Source organism: Microtus ochrogaster, chromosome 16 (genome assembly GCF_000317375.1).
Source record: "Microtus ochrogaster isolate Prairie Vole_2 chromosome 16, MicOch1.0, whole genome shotgun sequence".
Lineage (NCBI taxonomy): Eukaryota > Metazoa > Chordata > Mammalia > Rodentia > Cricetidae > Microtus > Microtus ochrogaster.
This window is the reverse complement of record NC_022018.1, coordinates 52,064,084-52,070,737: the sequence shown is the minus strand read 5'-3', so window position 1 is coordinate 52,070,737 and position 6,654 is coordinate 52,064,084.

Genomic DNA, 6,654 nt, shown 5'->3' with positions numbered 1-6,654 from the left:
TCGAACTCACAGAGATCCGCCTGCCTCTGCCTCCCGAGTGCTGGGATTAAAGGCGTGAGCCACCACCGCCCGGCTAATACTCTTAATTCTGATCACCAGTTAGTACAACTGCCGTAAGACTGCCTATCTCACTTTTTAGTGTGTTTGGGTGCTGCCTGAATTTAAATTCAGTGGCTGTAAATTCACAGACTTGGCCACAACTCATTTCTTAGGCTCAGTAAGACTGCTTCGTAAAACTCAATCAAAAAATATTTTTTTAAACTATTTTTTTTCCTTCAGTTTTTCAAGACAGGGTTTCTCTGTAGTCCAGGCTGGCTTTGAACTCACAGATATCCACCTGCCTCTGCCTCCTGAGTGCTGAGATTGGCGTGTGCCAACACCACCCAGCCAGAAAAGATAATTTTTTTTAACGATTTATTTATTATGTATACAGTGTTCAGTCTGCATGTATTCATTCCTACAGGCCAAGAGAGGGCACCAAAAATCTCATTGCGGATGGTTGTGAACCACCATGTGGTTGCTGACAATTGAACTCAGGACCTCTGGAGAAGCAGTCGGTACTCTTAACCACTGAGCCATCTCTCCAGCCCTAGATAAGATAATCTTATAAACAAACCATCACTGGTTTGTTTTTAAAGATACTTAATGTGATGCTCAGAATGTTTCTGACAGGAGCTTTCGTCCCGGTGATCAGAAGCCTTTTTTTTTTTTTTTTTTTTTTTTTTTTTGTTTTTTTGTTTTTTTGTTTTTCAAGACAGGGTTTCTCTGTGGCTTTGGAGCCTGTCCTGGAACTAGCTCTTGTAGACCAGGCTGGTCTCGAACTCACAGAGATCCGCCTGCCTCTGCCTCCCGGGTGCTGGGATTAAAGGCATACGCCACCACCGCCCGGCCTCAGAAGCCATTTTTGCATGCATCTTTTGGTATTAAATTTAGTCATCATCTGGGAAATTGGGAGGAATTTAGGTGTAGTATTCCAGGATCTCTAACTTTATTGATTTATTAAACTTAAATGCAGCTTTGTCTTCATTATTCTCAACAGAATTCTTTGTGTGCAATCTCTCTAGCTCTTGTTAATAACTTTTAAAGAAAGCTCACATGTTTATTGTGTGTGAGAGAGAGAGAGACTGAGAGATACTGAGACTGGCTGACTTAGGGAAATCAGTTCTTCAACCGTGTGGATCTTGAAGATTGAATTTAGTTCTTCAGGCTTGTGGATAGGCACCCTTACTCACTGAACATCTCTAATCCTCATTTCCTCTTCACTAGTAGCTTTAATGGATGTGAGGTGGTGTGCTGTGTTTTGGATAGGTGTTTTCCTAATGACTAATGAATGATATCGATCTTTTCATGCACTTCTTGGATATTTGTTTATGAGCCATGTCTTTGCAATAATTACATTGTCCTTTTTTTTATTAAGTTACTTAATGCTGTTACTTCTGTAGGTTGTGGTAGATGGGGGTCCAGGGTAACCTCTGCTTCTAAATAAGTAACTATCCCAGCAGTGGCTAAACAATTCTTACTCCACTGAATAGTCTACCTGGCTTTTTGAGATGGGATTTAATTTTGTAGCCTGGTTTGGCCTCAGATTTGTGGCAGTCCTGCCCTATCCTCCTTGGTACTCTCACTGTAGAACCTGTTGGTCCTAGTATATGGCTTTGTTTCTGAACTCTAAACTTGTATGACATTGAATTACATGTTTTTGCTTATATTTGTAGTAAAATGGGTGTCTTCACTACTAGGTCCATTACAAAATTTTGTGTAGTGGCATTTCAGTTGTATTTTAATATATAAAGCTTGCCTGAAGATCAGAGTAAAACAACCCCACTGGTTAACCTTACAGACCAGGCAGTGGTGGCGCACACTTTTAATCCCAGTAGCCACACTAGTTGCCATAGAAACTGGGTGGTGCGTACCTTTAATCCCAGAACTAGAGAGGATTATAAAACAGGAGGAGACAGCCCTCCTCATTCTGAAATTCCTGGAGGCAAGATCGCCAATTTGTACTGAGGTCGAGGTAAAAGCCAGTGGCTGGCTGCTTTTTTTTTTTTTTTTTTTTCTCAGATTTTCAGAGTGAACCCCAATTTCTGTCTCTGAGTTTTTATTAATCTTCAGTGTTTAATTTAGTGCCTACTGAAATTTTTATAGTAGCTACTTAAATATTGATGCCTGCAATTGAAGACTACTAATTAATATGATGTAGACTAATAGGGGTGACGGGATTTTTATTGTAAACTGGTGCTGGTCATGTTGCTTGGATTTTATAAATTCCATCCATATGAAACCTGTCTAGCTAAAGGAAGGGTCCTAAGAGAAACACTGTTAGCTATTTCTGTTTTTCTGAGACCATTAAGTATTTGCTAAGTGGAATAAGCAGGTTCTTTTAAAACAGATGTCATTCCTTTGTACATTGGTGCATCTAGTAATAGATTATATATGGCATGTAAGGCTTTTAGATTTTGAAGTCATGGATATTGTGAGATCAGGTTCTTTCATAATGTCTTAACCAGGAGTAAATAGATTTGATTTTTTTTTTTTATTTCTAGCAATTACAGAAAAAGACTAAAAGTTGCTAAGACAGATAAGACTGGTTCTTTATCTGAGATAAAGACTGGGAAGGGTTTTTAAAATTATTACTTAGAGTGTTTTAGATTATTTGCATATATCTAATGAGATCTTGGGAATGGGACCCAAGTCTGAACACAATTCATTTATGCCTCATAAACCTCTTTATCTACTGCTTGAAGATAATTTGTCAACTATAAACTTTCATTTGATGACCTCATCTTTTAGAGGTCATCTAAACTTTAGGCTTCTAGATTAGAGGCATTCAAGATCTTGTAGCATACTGAATTAGGGGTTTATAGATGCCCAAGTGTATTGTATAAAGTCATAATAAAACTGCAGCATAGGTCATATGTGTAACTGTTCAATTAAACTTATATTTTTTTCTTTATTATGCAGGGAACCAGGAATATGAAAAAGAGTGGCTTCCTGTGGTGCTCAGCTGTGATTCCTGAACATCATTCACCCTAAATGTTGTCGTCACTGTGGGATGAGGTAGTAGGTTGTATAGTTTTAGGGTCACACCCACCACTGGGAGATAACTATACAATCTACTGTCTTTCCTAAGGTGATGGAAAAGTCTGCATTCATGGGGGCTCAGAAGACTTAAGAGCTAACTGAGGCATTTGTTTATGATATACATGTCTTTTAGTGATTAAAAAAATGAACAAGTAGGCAATGGGAATAGGGCAAGTTTTTACTTAGTGTGTTTTCTATGTCAGTAAGGATTTAATTTTTATTGATGTTGATAATTTAGTGCTTCATCTTTCTTGAGATTGGTGTTTATTCCAGAAGAAAAAAATTGCTCTGTCAGAGTGAGGTAGTAGATTGTATAGTTGTGGGGTAGTGATTTTGCCCTGTTCAGGAGATAACTATACAATCTATTGCCTTCCCTGAGGAGTAGACCTGCTGCATTGTTCTTACCTAGACTGTGGTAAAAACTTAGGTGAATTTTGACTTTTTTTTTTACAGTTAATTTCCTCAAAGTGCAATGAATGTTGGTAACATTTTTAGTGTGCGTGTTTCAGGAAATGTTGACAAATGTCTGAGTGGGAAAAGTAAATATCTAGGACCAGGCCCTGTGGGATAATGAAAAGATTCACTGCTCTACATTTCTGCTCAGGTAGAGATGTCTCGGGTAAATGAACATAACAGTTGGAAAGGGTACTTCTGGGCTAAATTGAAATCAGGTTGCTTTTCTTATTTCATGCTTAGAATGCTGTAGGTATTGATATTACTTGATTGGTATGTTGGTTTGGACAGACTTTACTGGCGAGCAAAAAGACTCAGACTTTTGTCCTGGCTCTGCTATGACCTTAATTGCCCACAAAACAAGCCAATCACCCAAAACTCAGGTGGCAAAGACCCTAATTGATACTTTTAAAGAACCTGACAGGAGTATTAGAAAAGGTTACTTGAATGTTAGCACCATTAATGGGCTCATGTTTCAACTTTTTCTAGTGATCAGAGTAGATCTTTGGGGCATTTTAAACGCAATGCCAAAGTCTCCAGGTTTTAAAGTGTTTGCTGTTCAAAAACAATTTGGAGTGAGGGGGAAAAGTCCAGATGTGGAAGGCATGAGCTATTATAACATCTTATTATAATTGCAGTGCTCTGTCATAGTCACTATGAACTGTACGTGAAACAAAACTGTCTTTTTGATTTGACCTGAACCATTACATTGGGCTCTTCTGATTTAGTGCTTAATGCACTTTCTTGCAGACCAATCTGTGATGGGAGTATTTTCCCACTGAGATTCCCTCTTCCTAGATACCTTGTATCAAGCTGACAGAAAACTAGAACAAAGGGGAATTCAGGGTATGCATATGGTGGTGTCTGATTATAATAGATGAAGGATGTGTGAGGGTTTATATTGTTACAGGAGAAACTTTTTATTTAATATCTGGCATAGACAAACACTTCGGAAAGTTGGTCTTTGTTCTAAATTTGACATACAAAACATTGAGGAGCATAGGGGGCTTAATTTAATAATACCAAAGAAAAGCAGAAATGTCTAAGAAATTCTTTGCTCTTTAGTTGACAATATGTATAACCTGTTGAATGTGTTGCAAGTAGCTGAGGAATTTGATTTTCTGCACCTTATCCTTTCAGCATGGATATCTATCTACCAGTTCATAGTTTTGAAGCATCTTTTACTGAGCCCTGGAGACATCACTTTATATTTTGGTTATGAATTGCATGAGGACTAACATCCTTATTACTCCAAGTAGATGGAATTTGGAGAACTAGTCTACTTGTAAAACCACTGGTATATTTTTGTAAAAAAGAAACTATGGAGAGTGTTGGTTTTTGCCAGTGGCAAAAGTCATGATCAAAATTTGCTTCTGTTAAATAATTCAGGCATCAAAAATTGAAATAATTCCTGGGGTTAGTGAGATGCTAACTGTAAGTGAGAAGCATGTGGCCTGAATGGGACAAGCTTTATTTTATGTTCATTTGTTTCAATTGATAGATCACAGGAAAGATTTATATAGATTGGTAATTTTCTGTTTACCAAGAAGCCATTTTATGATACTTGGTATTTGAGTTTTGATAATTCTTTTAACTAAAAGTGACTCTAGTATGCATTGGCCTGAGTATTAGACTATTTTTTTTATCCTCATATAATTGGATTAATTTTAATTTTGTAATTTAGTTTGTTTTTGTTTTTTAATCAATGCCTTTTTGGATTTTTGCCAAGATCAGGTGGCCAAGAACTTTTAAGAACATCAGTGAAAGAATTCTAAGTGGTTGGATTTGAAACAACTTAAAGGCCTGATTTAACATGTTTGAAGCATCTGTCACGTTAGAAGACCAGCAAGAATAAAATGGGTTCCTAGGAAGAGGTAGTAGGTTGCATAGTTTTAGGGCAGGGATTTTGCCCACAAGGAGGTAACTATACGACCTGCTGCCTTTCTTAGGGCCTTATTATACCACCGTACCATTTCCTTCCTACCTCGGTTTGGTGTAAGCAAGAGTTCCTGCAGGTCTTCTCATAAGTGGAAACACTGCAGGTATCCTGGTGTTCGCATTGATGATCAGTAAACAGCAGCACGGCTCCAGTGTCTGTTACAGTCTTCTAATGGGAACTTGAGATTTCCAAAGTAAACCTTAGTTGTTGATGTATCTTGCTTATATTTTGGTCACTGGGAAGTTTTGGAAAGCAGAGTTTTATAATTATAGTCATCCTTTGTTTAATCTTTTTTGACTTGGAGAGGGACAGCTTTTCTCATTATATTTGAAAGAAAGCATTTAACAAACCTTTTTGGATAGCTGGCTTTAATACTGTGAATATGTAAAATTTATGTGTTTCCTGTATAGTGGGGGAAGTATCAAATTGATGATTGGCTCATTCATTATACAGCACGTAACTTGACAGTATGAATGAAAGTAGTTGTTAGGATAATTGACTAACAATGTCAATAAAAATGATATACTTTAAAACTTGTGCTTTTCTATTTTGTGCTGTGTCCACCTCACCCAATAATACTGTGTATGCTGGCCTTCAACCTGATCTCCTTCTCTCCTGCTTCTCAAATGTTACTGACTTTTCATTAGTAGCTACTACCCTTATTCACAGATGTATTACTAAAGCTAATTTGTTTGTACTTTGTAAACTTTGTATTAAATGTGATTACATTTGCTTACACCTTTGAGTCTTTGAGTTTGCACAAGCAAATACTACCTTGCAAATACAGTTCCCTCTTCATTTCCCCAGGCTGGTTCAACATTTACCAAATGAGGAAAGGTGCCAAATCTGAGATCCCAGGGTAACTTTACTAATAGTAATGTGTTCTGTGAGTCAGGAGTTTGAGCAGTGTCTTAGTTTGCTTTCTGTTTCTGTAATAGAGACCATGACTGTCTTTGAGAAAGAAAGTGGGTTTATTTCAGTTTAGAAATCTCACGTTACACCTGGCGGTAGTGGTGCACACCTAATCCCAGCACTCGGGGAGCAGAGGCAGGAGGATCTCTTGAGTTCAAGGCCAGCCTTCTCTACAAGAGCTAGTTCAAGGGCAGGCTCCAAAAGCTACAGAGAAACCCTGTCTCGAAAAACCAAACCAAACAAAACAAAACAAAAAAAAACCAAAAAAA